This window comes from Harpia harpyja, chromosome 13 (assembly GCF_026419915.1).
Source record: "Harpia harpyja isolate bHarHar1 chromosome 13, bHarHar1 primary haplotype, whole genome shotgun sequence".
Classification (NCBI taxonomy): domain Eukaryota; kingdom Metazoa; phylum Chordata; class Aves; order Accipitriformes; family Accipitridae; genus Harpia; species Harpia harpyja.
Window position 1 is genome coordinate 13430577 of NC_068952.1, and position 16888 is coordinate 13447464.

Sequence of the window (16888 nt, forward strand, 5' to 3'; positions counted from 1 at the left end):
GACTGAAAAACAATGTATTTCTCAATACAGACATTTCTTACTCAAGTTTTATATCTGTCATGCCGCTGGATTTCTCATGCAGCTGTTGAAGTCTTAGAGCTGTAGAATATAGGTTTAGGACTGTCTTTTTATGTGTTTGTACAGTGCCCAGTCACTGGTGTCGTTGGCTATCTGAGCTTCTAGGCACTATGGTGATATGGAAGAGAGTAAGAGTTAAGGATACACTTTGCCACTCTCCTGCAGTGAGAATTGCTTGCTTGCATTCATAAAGTCTGTGTTGCTAATGTACTCTTTTGCTCAGACTCTGAGCTTTCTTGCTGATGCTGCAACGTTCGTATAATGCTGTTGTATTGTTGCAGCATTGTGCCAAAATTAAAAAAAGAAGTCTAGTTAAATTAAAAATTGGGATACTAATGGCCTTATAGACTTGCTGTCTTGTTTATTCAGTGTCAGTGAATGGCTGTGCTGTTCGGCAGCACTCATGAATTTTTCTCAAGTGGTTGCTGATGTCATTATTGTTCTGGGCTTTCTTTTTTCTTCATGTGCAATTGTTATTTTTATCGAAGCATGTGGGGAGAATGCTGTGCACACAGCTGTGTGAGGAACGAATTCAGAAAAGGCCAAGTCAGTTTGTAGCAGAAATCAGGTGTATTGCCATCAAGTTTTGGGTCAGTAGCAGGGCACCAAGTAACTTGGCTTTCTTAAAAAACAGTCTACAGCTTTTAATTTCTGAACAGAATGGGGGAATGCGTGCAACCCACAGAGACTGGAGTCTCTCCAGGCCTATCTAACATAATGAGAGAATTCTTTGTGAAATGCATAAAATGATGACATTTTAGTGGCGAGTGAAATATTTGATTACTTTTTCCATAACCTAAAATAATTGGAATGTTCTTTTGCAATCCCATTCCTGGTGAGGACTAGGAATATGTAACTGCACCATATAGCTACCTCAGAGACATCTCCAGGGAAGAGTGTGGTGATATGGAAAAATGGGTTGGAAAGTCTTTTTCAAGCCCCAAGGAAAAGTTGCAGGTATGTTCATCTGGGAAGACATCCAGAAGATGAATTCAGAGTCATGACCACAAGTCTGAGGAGAGGAAAGATAGTCTGGGTGAGGGTTGGTGAGCGCTGCGGTGGCCAGCAACATAAGGGTGAGCACCCAGCATATTCTGGCATGTCCGTGCGGCTGTTTGCAGAAGGGGAGAAGGGGATGCTGCTGGCTGGCACCCCGGGACAGGGCAGCACAACCCTGGTTCAGGGGGCGAGGTCTGGTCCCAGTCTGGCTGGACTGACTGGCAGAAAGATATCCTGAGCTGCCTCTTTGTCCCCTTTCAGTGCACTCTGCTCCCTGCCACCATCCTGAGGGTGTCCACATGTGTGCTGAGCTCTCCTGAGGCTGGTGTGGTTTCTCCTCAAGTTTGGACATGGAGGTCTTGGCCCTGTGGGTGCCAGGCAAAGTCTGGCTGTGCTAGCTCAGCGCCAGGCCCCTGGCTGGCTTGCCCTTGCCCCTGTGGCCTTACAGGGTTAATGCTAAAAGGATGGTGTATTCCCAAGGAGTTTTATGGTGAAAGGCGGACAAACAGAAAGGAGTAAAATTGCACTCACTCCTGGCTGAGCACTGAAATAGCTACAAGACTTTGAGGTCTGTCTTAGTTCTGACAATCATTAGTATTTATTGGTGTGTGAGGAGCAAGTGAATAATACAGACGGGATTTTGGGACTTTGCAACACAGAGGAGATTTTTAACATCATGTAACATCTCTGGCTAGCATGGGTGGTGGGTTAGTGTGGTCTTTCACAGCAAAGCTTATTTGGTACGTTGAGAGGCATGATTCAGCATTTCAGCTGCAGTAAAGAACAATTAAAAACTATTAAATTGGTCCTTGGCATTCAGCTGCAGTAAAGAACAATTAAAAACTATTAAACTGGTCCTTGGCATTCAGGAACATGTATGCTCCTGCAGCAATAGGAGTACTCCTAGGTACTACTATAGGGTTTTGTATTTGATATATGGACGCTGAGCAGCCCTGTCACAGTTTAGCATCACCCTGACACAAGCCGTAGCCAACCATAGAAGAAAAGGATGGTCCCTGCCCTGTGGAAATGGCAACTGGACATTCAGGAGGAATCTCATGGGTTGAAATTCCCAATACACCAAGAGCTGCATTGGCATATGAAACGGGAATAGACAGCCATTGGGTGATATCTGAACAGCTTGGGATTGCTTTAAAGGTAGACCAAATCTTGCTACTCTCAGTAACATTGTATGCCTGCTAGCAGAGGACTATGTGCATTTAGTCACTGAGGACAGAATACATATTGCTCAGTATGGCTGTTTTATCAGACTGTTAATGGATAGTTCTTTCATATTTTATATTGTGTAAACACAGAAAGACAGTTTATCAAAGAGTAGTTTGCAACTGGACTGTGTTGACACAGCATTTTGTGAGGACACAGAATACCCTGAATGGCTGTTTCTAATGTAAAAAACATTAAACCATTTAAAGCTGGACCACTTTCATTGAGGAGTTAGACCATGAATAGTCTGGTGCAAAGGAGCTTATATCCATAAGAGGTTGAAAGACTGGAAAGGGATGGTAGGAGTTATATATTAACAGAAGATGAGCCAGGCTACATCATGCCTGTTTGCCAAATTAATTATTTGTTTCAATATTTATAAAAGTGAATAGGAAACAGGTGGTAGAAATGGAGATGCCTGTTAGGTTTCTGTAATGGAGAAAGGAGAAAAAGTGAGAGGAAATCAGAATCCCACCATAAGAGAGGAAGAGGAAATTAAAATGTCAGACAACTGACAAAACTGCAGGACCACACACAAATATAAAGACGTTTCTCATAGGATCTCTAAAACATCTTAAACTTAAGTCTTCTCTCTTTTGCCACCCAGAAACCAGAATAAAGTGGTGTTTTTTTTTAAAACAGAGGAAAGTCAAAACACACACCCTCAACCCAGTTGTTAGGATGCAGTATATAGAAAATTTCTTTGGAAACATGTCTGAGTAGTTTGAAAAAGTCCTACTGTAATATCTAGTAAGAAGACACAGAGGAGAGGAGATGGGGGGGTCCTGACTCATGTATTGAGTTTGGTAGTATCCATATCCTTGACCTTGGCAGTAAGAAGTCATGGTCTTTACTCTGCAAAGACCGGTGACATGGCAGGCAAATGTCTTGCAGACTAGGGTTAACAGGGAACTCTGGGTTGCGTTTGTCCTCTGCAGCTGTTCTGAGTACCCATTGCTTGTGGTTTGTCCTTGCATTTGGCTGCATTTATGCTAATTTTACTTGAGGTGCAAGATGTGAGTGATGGGGGCAAGAGAGTACTGCTGGGTGTAGGGGTAGCCTTACAGTATACGTTACACCTAGCATGTCAGAGGGGGGAAGGAACAAAATAAGGGGGTAAAAGGATAGGAAGCTTTCATGTTGAACAGGTTTGGTGGAAATGTGCCAGGTGTCTTAATTGAGGGGCAGGGATCCTGAATCCGTGTGGGATTCTGATAGTCCCCCCGCAGCCAGCACGCAGCAACTTATTCTCCATGCCTGTCAGTAGAAGACAGATCTGGAAAAGCCAAGTCTCTCTTTGCAGAAATCTGTTTGTGCTGCATCATTATCTGAACTAGCTGAATTTGGAAAGAGGTTGTGAATCCAGATAGGGTTACTGGTCTTTTCCCCTTGCAGAATTGCTTCTGGTTTTTAGTATCCATGGAAGCACAGGGAGATATGTGCTTTGTCCAGTACCCTTCCCAGCTGGGGAGGATTTGCTGTCGCTTTAATGATCTCTGCTTCTTTAGCGGCTCCTTGCTTATGTCTCTTTATATTCAGTAGTCATCACTGAATAAGGGCTGTCTGCTGACCTTTCCTTCAACAGTAAATTCTGAGCCAACTGTGCTGCTCTGCTGAGATATGGATGGCTTTCTTTCTTTCTTTCTTTCTTTCTGTTTGTCTGTCTGTCTGTCTTGTGGTAGGGTTTTGTATGTCTCACTTTGACTTTGGCCGAGTGCCTCACAAGCTATGGACTCTGAATGTCTGCCTTATTTCGAGAAAAATGTAGGCTTTTCATTTGGCTTGACCTCCCAGTAAGCCTCCTACTCTCCTTTGACCTGTTTCTGCCTTGCCAGTCTTTGTATTAGGCTTTTTTCTCTTTCACATGGAAGAGTTCACTGATCCCTTTTCCTTCCCCAATAAAAAGAAGAGAAAATTTTAGTAGCTGCTGCTAATTGTGCCCCAGTCCTTCTGCTGGTGTTCAATGTTCATCCCAGGAATAAGACATTTGCAAGTTCACATTCATGCCAGGTCAGCAGATGCTGCTGCTGAGGATTGTATTGAAACTTGTAAAATAGCCTAGTTTAATTGTGAGTATGGACAGGTCTGCTTCATAGAACTATTGCCCACTGCATTTTAGCATAGACTGGCAAATTCAGCCCTTTGCAAGCAGCCTCTATAGAGAGTCCCTATGAAATAGTCTGTTGTATCTTTGTGTTCCAAGAGTAGGCTTTTCAGGTCGGTATTGGTGAATATAACTGTAATTTTGGAGGCAAATGCTGGTCCCTCAGTTGGATCAATGAGATTAAGATTAAGCCCTTTAGATCAAATGCAGACCACAGTCCACCAGAAAAATCACTTTGTCTGCAGTCAGCTCTTCCTCCAGTTAACAACTGGTAAACCACAAAAACAGAGTGAGGAGCAAAACTTGATACGGTGGAGTCCTTGGTCAATGACAATAAGATGCCTGCGAAGAAGATGGGTTTTGTGATTTCCTCTGTATTGGCTTTCAAAAGGAGAAGTGTTGGAAGGAGAGGAGAAATAAGAATGCAAATCAATGGTGCAGCAGTTCAGGCACAAGTAGAGTGTCAGATGGATCCATTCTTTTTTTGTCTGATGGTCTAAAATGGGAGCTTTCCATAAATGCATGGCTTTATATGGCATTTGTTGTAACCATGTAGTGTGGGAGCAGCAAATAGATTTGTTTTTAGCTGGATGACAAAAGGAGAAGGAGTTAACGCTTTTCCCTTTTGCTTTTCTCCCTTCCTGCAAACACTGGGAGCTTTAGCAGGTGCCTCCTTTGGCAGATAGATACCTCAGGAACCTGGTGTTTCCAAAATATCTGAGCCAAATTTGTCTGAACTTGTCAACTTGTCTGAAGCTATCATCTACTGACCATGTGAAGAAATAAGGGACGTTCAGGTGTGGGATAATAGGAGTCAGTGTCTTTGTTGATCACTGAGTGAGATGAGACTCACGTATGAAGCAGGGTATGAAGGAGTTTTTTGTATAATTTTAATCTACTTTTTGTCTGACACTGCTTCCGCTAAAGCTAGATCTAAATTCATCCCAGGGGCTACTCCAAAGATGAGTTGTATCTGGTCCATTGAATTGTGACTTAAAGGCTAAAAAGAAGACATACATGTTACAGAAATGTTGCCTGTGATTGACTGAAGAGGAAGAAAAGTCCAGTCCCTTGTCCCAGCATGTTCACCTCTGTGGGTTTTTCCCTTATAATTTATTTTTTCAAGGATCTGACTGAAGCTAATGGCCAGCCCGGAATAAATCTTAAAGATATTTTCTTCCTTTCCTTTCCACTTAACTGAAGGCTGAAATATGTTGTCCTGCCATTCTTCCTGCCTGTGCCCCCACCATTGTGCTCTCACAGGGCTGCTGTTAGAGAGAGTTGTCACTGTGATGGATAGGAGGGACTTGAGTAAGGCTCAGTCCTGTGGAGGAGAAATGCACTGATAGCCAGGGAAGGAGAAGGATCAGCGTCAGCACAGTATCCAAGGAACTGATGTCTTTTTCAGGGTTACGTTTATCTGTACTCTTAAAATGTGCTTTTCATAATGCTTCCTTCACCTGCAAGCCTTGCAAACCCCAGCCTCTGGTGGGCTGCCTCCCTTTGCATCAATCCCCATCTTACCACACAGCCGCTGCTGTCTGTGTGGTCTTTGAAATTCACACGGCTTGGTGGCAACCAGTAGGGAGGGAAAATAACGTGTTTTATTTATTTAGAGTCAAGCACAGTTTAAACTCCATTCTAAATAAATAAAAACTCTTAGCCAGATTTATATAAATAAAAAAGCAGATTTTCCTCTCTTTTTTGGCTGCTGTTGAACAGCATCAGTTTCAAGACCACACAAGGAGCTGTGTCGACAGCTCTGAAATGTGCGGTGGAGGCAAAGGTAGGAGGGGTAGGAAGGACCTTGATAACTTGCTTTGGGCTTCTAATGCATGGAGGTTCCCTGTGTATATAAAGGAGTAGCCCTGACACTGCGGTGGGTTAAAATGTTAGAAGAAAACTGGGAGCATCTTATGTTTTTAAGGGAGAAATATTTCTGTAAAAGACCAGTTTTTCTTCAGAATGTTCATCCACTCTACCAAGTCATCTGTGTGAATGGTAGGATTAGTTGGCACAGCTGAAGCACTATTATCTCAGTCTTTTAGTATAGCCTAGAAGCGATAGAGCACCCATAAAAAGCAGTGATTTGAGGAAGAAACATTTTATTCTTAGGAGGCTGATCACATTTGGCCTTTGGGGATTGAGTCTGCATTACACAAAGGTTCCCAGTTTCCATCAAATGGTGCTCCCACACAGGTGCTGACAGTGCCATGTCTCCTGTTACAACCATCACTTAGGGAAACCCCAAGCATGGTTTCATTTTCTTGGGAATTAAATGTATTATGTCTGCACAAGGTTTCAGATCTCTCTTCACTTTCAGGCCTGCCAAGCTTTCAGGAAGGGTGAAAAGCAGCTGCTATGTGGAGCACCTGGGTTTTGTTACTCCAGATGAGAGATTATAACAGGCCTTAGATACCTGCTTTAAGCGGGTTCTCCTCGCGGCAGCATCTATTCCACTGCTTGTGGATGAGGATGGGCTGGAGAACATGGTTCTGCTGGTTGCAAGATTAGGCTGAGAACAAAAAGGGCCCAATTAATGATTGTTATTTTGTGACTGGTCAGAGGCCACTACAATTCTGACAAAAAAATCAAAGAAACACTCTTGCAAAGCAAAGCCTTGCTCACAGTTCATTACCTCTTTCATATTCTGAACCTCCTTGGGCTGGCAGACAAAATGACCAACAGATGTTAGTCACATTGAGGAAAAATTTCAAAGAATAATTTTTTAAACATGTCCTTTTATAGCTTACTTCTCCCACTTTATATATTAATTTAAAGTTATGTATGGTTATATATCCCACAGTGCTTTTGGGTTGTCTTGTTCTGTTAGTAAAACATCAATTCACTTTTCCCACTTAATGACGCAGCTAGGGTCACAGCTTGTCACAGGCAATGGTATCAGAACAACACAAACTCCTAAACATCTTCACAAAACCGTTATCCTTAAGGTAGTTAGTACATCTCAAGGCTTATTTCTCTATGGTCCAATTAGCAGTAAAATGCCATTTTTCTTTGCATAGATGAAGTCATTATCTTACTTGTACTTCTGCTGTGCCAACCTGCAGATGGTTGCTTCAGCTGCCAAAAACCTTTGACATAGCAAATAGTCTCTGTCCCAACCCACTCAGCCCAGAGGCATGAAGTTTCCCTCCTGGCTCCAGCTGGTGGTGGCTCACTGAGTCTTTTTCTTTGAGAATGCTGCTTGCCTTACTAGGAACAGCATACATTTTGAAAATGCTACTTGATGCATGAACATAGATAGTGTGGCATAGGCTCACACTGCCTGCCTGCATGAATTTCAAGGGCCCCCAAATTGTTCCATGCATAGGGGAGTGGATTCAATTTTTATGTTTGCATATTACGATTTCAGAAAGAGATGCTGCATCTTGAAAACCTGAATGTAGGAGAGCTAGGAAAGATGGTGCAAAATACTTTCAAACCTGAATTGTATTGATTTTTTTCATTTTCCTTCTTAAAAAAAAAAGTTTTTTAATGCTTTCTCCTATGAAAATATAGTGTCAGTGGCAATGGACTGTATGTGCAATAAACAGCTTTTCATGGTTATTAAACACCCCAGCCTTGCCTTACGATTTAACCAGCCATAAAGTAATTTATTGCATTGTATGCTGAGTTGCCATGAAGGATATCACTTACTTATCACAGCATTGTAAGTAACTACACCAAAGAGACTATTAATTTTCACAATAGAGAACAAAAAAGATTTACCCGATTTTAATTCTCAATAGTAATGTGAGATGTTTAGGGCCTTGAAGATAATTTAATGTGTAAGGTTTAATTCTTTTCTAAAAATGATAGCTGAGCTATTAGAACTGAACCAGAAAGCAGGTGGTTCTACACCTCTTGTATTGGTGCATATGAAAGGTCATACTACCCGGGAAGAATGAACTCCTGGAGAAATTTTGTGCAACTTTACAGAAAACAACCAACAAATCTAGGTCTTGGGATTCTGAGTGAGATGGAGCTGCTATTCCATTTTAATTACTTTACTGGAATTCAGTGTAAATGTTAGCTCTGAAACATCAAAGAAATTCCAAGGAATAAAAAATAAAACCCTATTGGAGGCTATGTTTAAAGAGAATAAACAGAATAATCTGTGTAACTGTAGGCAGGCTAATCTGACACTGATTCTGAACAAAAATCAGTAAGAACTTCTTAGGATATACAATTAGCTGAAGAGTGTAAAGTAAATGTTGCCAATGAAGATTTTTTTTTTTTTTTTTAAATCTGCTCTTGCCAAATAACTAGATTAAATTTCAAATACTGTTAGTAAAGTTAAATGTGATGACAAGCTGCTCACTTAACAGATTAGATTAAAGTAATTAGTAGGAGATAAAACCACTCACTCCATACTGCAAGGATTAAAAATATTTTGTCAAAAGTATCTATAAAAACATTACCTTCATCACAAGGGTAGAAAAGGGGGTTTTATTCAGGAAGTCAGTCAGGTTGATTGCTAGCCCAGTGCTGTTCAATTGACTCTTTCTTCCAGTTATTTGGAAATAAGTATGAAGTTATTGTTAGAAAACTATCCTGATGTAATCACACTTTGTTCTGGTAGGACCTTTTTGCTGACCAGGGGGGACTCATTGATAGGGTATGTTTGGAAGAACAGGCATTTTATCACAGGCAAATGCGAGCACAAAGGTCTGTATTTAAGAGGAAGAAGGCCCTGCTTGTAAGATTTCTGCATGCTAGAAATCAGTGATCCTGAAAGTTTTAAAGTTTATGGTAGTCACCTAAGTTAACAGGAGCTTTTAGGCTGCTTTTAGAAGCATGACTACAGTATTGCATGAGCAGGTGGGAGAATATTATGTAGGACTGGAGAAGTGATTATTCTCACAGATAGGACTGATGAGCTATTTACTAAAAAAGCAGGTTAATTTCTGGTGCCTGTTAGCAAAGGGGATCATAAACCAAGGAAATACAGGAAAAAAAGTCCGGGACGCTCTGAGGGTCTATTGATACTATAGATTTTTAAGACTTTCAAGTATACAGTGTATAACTTACATGCATAACACATAATACATACCAGTATTGCTGGTGTTATAATTTTATCTATAAATATATATGTATTTGTATAAAGAAGTATGTATATATGTGTGCGTGTGTGCTTCAGGGGTTTGTGGTAACATACCTTCTTCTTGATTACAATAGTGTCCATGTTAGCCATTTAAAAAAGCAAGTTAACTCTTTTATTAAGCTGTTGTAATTCATCTTGCTTTACCTTATATGATATTTTTATGCTTAAAATGCAGCAGTATCTGGCGTGACTAGTATTGTGTATACAACTATAGCTCCAGACTAGCTTTGTTGATCTCAGTAGCATAACGGACAGTAGAACTTGGCCCTCTAAAATTTAATATGTCAGTCCTACAATAATTTTAAAAGGTATTTATATATCTCCTCCTCCTCCAGACTGCTTGTAACCTGAGAGCATCCATGTGGCTAAGAATACAGACTTGTCTTTTCTAAATTGAAGACGTTCTGCTCATACCACTGGAGAAACAAACTAAAAAATAAGGCAACCAGATGTTTAAAAATGTTGAAAGTTCCTTTTTTTGGAAAGGTAGCTATGTTGAATAAACATTAAAATGCTTTTTTTTCTATATAACTATTCATTTTAATGGCACCCCAAGAGTTCGTCCAAGGGTCTCCGGGTCACTTGGGAGAAAGTACAGTATATTTTGGCTCCACAGTCTTCGACTTGCTACAAAGAGCTAATTCTTCCAATTAATGAAATAAATGTTGCTGATGTAGATGGATTGACAAATTATTTTAACGGCTAGTTTATTCAAGCAGATGGCAAGTCTGATATGACTAGAACGCTTTAAGAGGCCTTCCCTGGCAGGAAAAGAAGCCCTTGGAAGAACAAGATATAGTGACTGTTTACCCCCATTCACCTGGTGGCCTTTACTCCTTTGGGCATTTTCTGTCCACAGTGGCACTGCAGTGAAACTAGGAAGTATGAAAACTTTTTGTCCTGTAGGGCTTTCAGTAGGGCTTTCTGTTTAGGGCAAAAGAAAACTGTTCGGACAAGGTACCAGTGATGAACATCAACAGCTGAAGGTAGCTGTAGATCTGGGAGTCTCTGCTGGGCATACTGCAGTTTGATGAGCTATTTAATAGAAAAGCAGGTTAATTTGTGGTGCCTGTTAGGAAAGGTGATCATAAATGAAGAAAACATGGGATAAGATTTCCAGGGATGCTCTGAAGTTTATTGATACTTGCTTTATGATCAGATGCTGAAAAGCTAAATAGAGCAAGGAAACTAAAGGGAGAATTTCAAGGCTACAAGTCTGTTTATGTGGGTAAAAGACTTTTGGAAACAGTATGTTCTCCTTTCAAAAATATATTCCTCTCTTTGAGACAGCATCCTGAAATAGCCGCATTTTAATTCAGGTTGCAGCAGTTTATGAGAGCAGTTGTATTGCAGTGTTGATATTTCAGGAGTGGATCAGGTCCATGAACTAATGCATTTACATGTATCAGTAATGGTGAAGGTGGGTTACTGCACACCTGAGACCCTCTGTAGGGCATATTGATGTCTGGCTGCAATTTCTGAGCTATACAACTTCAGCTAACTAATTTGATAGCCTCTGTGTTTCCAGACAGGAAATAACACTCACTGTCAGCCGTACTGTACATGGTGATGGGAGATGTGTTCCTGCTTTGATACCTAAAGATATAAAAGGAGTTACAGAGAAAAGCTTCTCATCTCTCAGGGAGCACATCTACCTCTAGTTATGGCTTGAAAAATAAAAAAAAAAAAGAGTTGAAGAAGACAAATGCAGGATTCCTTTTGCCGCCTTTGGAAGCAAGACTTGAGGCTCTCAGCTGGTGCCCATCAGTGTAACATCAGAGGGCTGTAAGGTGATATAGAATGTTGCACACTGCAGTAATCTGGATACACCAGAACTGGCATTACTACCTGATGTACCACAGCCAGATGCCCTACACCATAGTTCTCAGCTAGGTCTTTGCCAGAACACGAGGCTGTATATAGCATATGCAGGGGTCCATGTTACTGTAGCCAAGCTGCTTTTCTTCCCCATGTGTTAGCTCGTTTGGAGCCTGGTCAGCTGTCTATATGCTATATGATGTGCTGTACTATATACAAAAGACAAACGTCACAACTGGGCAGAAGGCAACCATCCCTGTAGAGAATTTAAGATTCATGGTCTCTGGGTCTAGCTCAGTGGGAATAATAACTTCAAGACGTGTAACTAAATTGCTTTGCTACTGTATGGGCTTTAATGTTAATTAGCTGTGTGAGTGGACATCTGTACAGGACTAGCTAAACCTCCAAATCCTGACTGAACATTACTCTATTGGGAAATGCTGGACCTCAGTCTATGTAGTTAGGTGGGGTTTTTCTTTCTTCCTGTTTATGGCAGGGGAGCTTTTGGAGGCTGTTTTATTTTCAGTCGCTTGGAGCTCAAATATGAGCTGTCAACCCTCAGAGCAGTGTAATATTACAGATAGTTGGATGTTGTTCACTGAGCCCCAAAGGCTAAATCACCTCTGGTTAAAATATCAGTTTTCATTGTTAGTGAAATTTGATTTTTCTAAAGAGAAATGTCAGGAATACATGGAAGAAACTGGCTTATCATTCATGTTCTGGTAGTAGCTTAGTCATAAAAACAGGTTGTATTTGCAGTACATGTGAATAACCTCTTATAATGTATTGTTTACAGAGCCCAGGAGAGAAATCTCAGTATCATGCCAATGCAAGAATTTTGTTATCCCTTCTCTTGGGAGAAAGGTATGCAAAGAAAATAATTCATTTGTTGTTTTAAGAGGAATATGTTTACCTTCCAAGAATTACATATTGCAGATTGGTTTGATTACTACCATTAGCCTATCTGCTGCTGCAGAGTGTTTGGTTTGGTTCTTAAAGAGAAGACAAAATGTGGTGGTACAGCTCAAACACAGGGGATATGAAGCGTATGGATTCGCATTAAAAACACCGGTTTTTCTGGCTGCATCTATAGTAGATGTTAAGGCAGCCAATGAAGCAGTTTCAGCAGAGAAACTGCATGTCCTTAAAAGTCTTTTTTTTTTCTTAAAGTTTGTAGACTGAATAAAACACAATCCCCAATTTCTACAGCTGTGCTCTGTCTACAGATTGCTCCAGAATTTCTGTGCCTTCAACCTCATCTCTCTCTCTTTTTTTTTTTTTTTTCCCCCTCCAAACACTTCCAAGAGCCAAGAGGATAGTTGCTGGTATGTGATGAAGGCTCTGAAAGGAAAATAATAAATTCACATCAAATGGGCTTCTCCTCCTCCTACTCTGTGTACAGAATGTCTTAAGGAGACCATAGCACAGTATCAGTACTGCCTCCCAACACTTTCTGTATCCCAAGAACTCCTCCTAGTCCTTTGCAACCTCCAATAGATTCACTTAAAATAAAACTCCTATTTTGGTCTGTCTTCTGTGAAATTATTGGTGGTGTCTTCTGGAAGGTGCAAAGTGATGAATTCCCTCACTTCCTCTTAATGTCTGAAAGAACTGGGATTATAAGGTGCTTTTCAGGGGCTATTTAAGGATAGCATCCATAATTAATATCCAATTGGATTCAGCTATTAGCATCTGCCATTTCACACTGTCAAAGAAACTGGTATATGCTTGATGTCACCTGTCTTTTCAAGGGTACCCTACATATGTTGTTCCTATCTATCCTACATATTAAAGAAGGAGTGTCAGTAAAATGTCAGCACTCACTGCGTTGTTGTATCAGTAGATATCCTTTAGCCAATCAGAGATTTATTGTTACCTTACGTTTCTTAGTTCAGGCAACAGAGGTGAGCACTGAGATGTGGAAGAACACTTTCCCGGGCAGGGCAGCACCCCTGGTTGTGGCTCTCATGTGGGTTCCCTCCCAGCTTCACCCGAGACCTCCCAGATACCAGTCCAGCTGACAAAAAGGTGCATGTAAAGTTTAATGTGCAAAGATGGGATTTATTTCTGCACTTCAACATGCCAACATGTTTTGCTGTGATTAACAAGGAAAGAAACCTCTGATGCTCATGGTAAGAGAATATGACTGACAGTGTGGAGGGATGGCAGTTTAGCTGCACTGTGCTAATGTTTGTAGCTTGTCTTTGTCCTGCGTGAGATAAAATAATCGTGCTTAAACCTCAGTGAAAGCAGCTGGAAAACCCTTGTCACTACATAGTATCAGCTTTGATCTGTTGTACTTGATTATGTATTTTTTGTTTGTTACAGGCTCCCTATTTTCTTTCTTTGCTCTAAAAACTATACTCAGCATATTGGATCACTTTTCTCCATATCAGTGAATCTGCTTATTGACATCCTGTTAGAGGCCTGTGCAAATAGCCTTCAAAAAGCTTTAAATGAAAGACACTAGTGAAAAGCGAAGTTTGACCAGAGGGCAAAGTTCTGTCAAAAACACTTTATCTTTCCTTGTTACTGAGACTCAACCAGATGTTTGTTTATAACAAAATGCCTGCGTTGGGATTTTTGAAAGCCCAGATGAGGAAAACTGTATCTAATTGCTGCTAGGAGAGCAGCCATGTCCTAGCTGCAACCTGGGTTGGTGTGTCCTAAAATACTATATTTGGGGATTCTGGGGGTGGAGTAAAAGTGTATATGTTTTCACTGAAAGGAGATAGGGCTTTCAGTTCAGAAACACACTGAACATCTGCTCTGCCTGAGCCCTGTGGTTTAACTAGATTAAAGCCCCACATTAAAATGATCATCAGTCAATCAGAACGCTTCCTCAGTATGAGAAACATAACATCACGCTCAGTGCTGCAGTTTCCAAAGAAGCTGATGTGTTGTGGTAAGAAAAAAAAAAAAAAATCAGAACAGTGAAATATTTCACAATTGTGGTTTGTTTGGCTTGTGTGACATCACAGACTAATGTTTAACCTAGGATCAAACAACTTGGAATTTGTTGCCCTAAATGAGCACGAGTCTTATGAGGAGCGGCTGAGGGATCTGGGGCTGTTCAGTCTAGAGAAGAGGAGGCTGAGGGGAGACCTTATCGCTCTCTACAACTACCTGAAAGGGGGTTGTAGTGAGGTGGGTGTTGGTCTCTTCTGTCAGGTGGCTGGAGATAGGACAAGAGGAAATGGCCTCAAGTTGAGGCAAGGGAGATTTAGGTTAGATATTAGGAAAAATTTTTTTACTGAGAGGGTTGTCAAACATTGGAATGGGCTGCCCAGGGAAGTGGTTGAGTCACCATCCCTGGAGATATTCAAAAAGCGAGTGGACAGGGTACTCCAGGACATGGTTTAGGGGGCATGGTTAATGGTTGGACTCGATGATCTTGAAGGTCTTTTCCAACCGAAATGATTCTATGATTCTATGATTTTAAATCTAGCTAATTATTTTGAGCACATCTTGGCTATTAACTCTAGTTAGCAAAATGAAATGTAATTCATGTTCTTCTAGCTTTGGGAGAGTTTCCAATCAATAAAGCTGTAGCACAGACCACAAATTTGTCTTGTTTCAGTGGCAGAGATCATTTTCCTTTTATTTAAACCCCTAGATAGCCATTTAAGACTACAAGACTACAGATCTTATAAATTATAGGAGTATGAATTGCCAGGAAAGCTCTGTTTTATTAATAAAAAGAAAGCCACCATTACAAAAAGAAAACCCAACCCTTCCAGACAAATCAAGATAACCCTCTTCAGTTGGCATTTGGCTGTATCATGTGTATACAAATAATCTTTTGCCATAGATAAGTAGCTAACAATTGAGTAAATGTTGGTCTGAAGTATCTTACATGATGATTTGCAAGGCCTTTTGCTGTAGAAATTTTGAATTACTTAGAATTAAATGCCTTGTTGCATTTATTAAAGTATTTAACTAGTTTGGTTTTGGTTTTGTTGTAGTGAAACAGAGAAGATAGAAATGTGTATTTTCTTCTGCAGAGTGTGTGTAACAGTATAGTTTTTGAAGTCTATTTAATTTAGACCAGCCAGAAAATGTATTCAGCATTGTGGAAACACAGTGTTAATGAAAAAAATTCTATAAATCAATGTACAGCAAGTTGATGCTCCCTTTCAGAAACGCCCACTGCTTGTTGAGGAAGCATCTGGTGCAACTTGGATGTTTTTTGTCACTGATTTTAATAGCCAAATGTGCAAAAGAGCTTACTGCAAATATTTCAAGATTTTTGCTGATGGAAGTTACAGATATGAATTGAGAGACTGGAATCGAGGGAAAGATTATGGCTGTTTGGACCCTGAAGCACATTATAGCATATGGATCCTGTGTGTTTCTCGTGCCCCCCTTCTCATTCCTTCCCTCACACACTCCTGTAACTGCAGCAGGAAGAAGGCTTCCCTCTTGGGAAGCACCAGTGATCCTTTTTCTTTGCAGTCAGGGGATTTCTTGGAAGACAGACAGCTATGTTCCCCCATGCTTCAAAAGCTTGGCTTGGCCTGGTGTGTTGCACTTTTCTCCTGGTAATATTTGACCAGTCCTTTATTGGGGTGATGCTGAAAGAGACCTTGCAGCAATAGATCTCACTGAGATGAATGAATGTGTTCATATTGCAGACCTTAAAAAGACCACACTACATCAGATAAATGCCATGTTGTCAACCTTTTTTTGAAAATTGTGGTCTAGAATAATTTGAAAAATAAAAAAGGAACTGGGAATCCAGTATTAGCAGATGAACTCATGATCTGGGATGGTAAGGAACAGCATTTAGGTGTCTTTACATTAACCTCTCCTACCTGAAGCTGCTCCAAAAAGTCACATTTAAAGGCAACAATGTAGTTCTATGTAAAGTTCTGAGGAAGAAAACTGCTCCTTAAGGGAAGATGATAGTAGCAGAACAAACCAGCAAAACATCAAAACGAGATAATTGTTATTTTCTCATCTTGGAATAATTTGTTTCTATTGATTACTGACCATGTCAGAGTACTGATGTCATGTCCACATACCTTAGCTCCTTTCTTATTGTAACTTTTACTCTCTTCCAAAGGAAAAAACACTGTAGGGGCAATGAGTGACTTGTTGACAAAACAAGTAAGGTTCTCATTATGGAGGGAAGAATACTCTATCATTTAGAGTGAAATTTTAGTCTTCCAAATGTCTTCAAAAGTCACCATGTGTTCATGGTGACTACTGTATTAGAAGGCATGGTATTTATCTTATCAAGGGCTGAGTTTCTTGGTCATGTGGTTGACATTACATCATGGATGTTCAAATTGCTGATAATGATCTTCAGATGCATTAGAGATTTGGTGTAGTTGGTCTAGACTTACACTAAATGTTAGGTACCACAAAGTGACTTCATTCTGGGAGAAAAACAATGGGCAAACTGCTGAAATGAAGCACCAACTTGATTGTAAGAAAAAAAAGGTATGTAGAAAGGTGATTTTGCTGGAGCTTCTGTTGAGAGGGTAGACATTTATCAGATAAAAGGAGATATGCTATGTGTAGAGAGCTACAAAGGAATCAGCACCACTGGCTGTGAA

The 16888-nt window shown here is 40.4% G+C and overlaps 1 long non-coding RNA gene across 1 annotated transcript; it reads left to right on the top strand.

Moving 5' to 3' along the window:
• Nucleotides 1-849: 849 nt before the first annotated feature.
• LOC128150145 (uncharacterized) lies at nt 850-13201 on the top strand. The gene is made up of 3 exons (XR_008237957.1): nt 850-1035; nt 12124-12191; nt 12633-13201. It is a non-coding gene; the product is annotated as an uncharacterized LOC128150145 (long non-coding RNA).
• The last annotated feature ends 3687 nt before the right edge of the window (nt 13202-16888 follow it).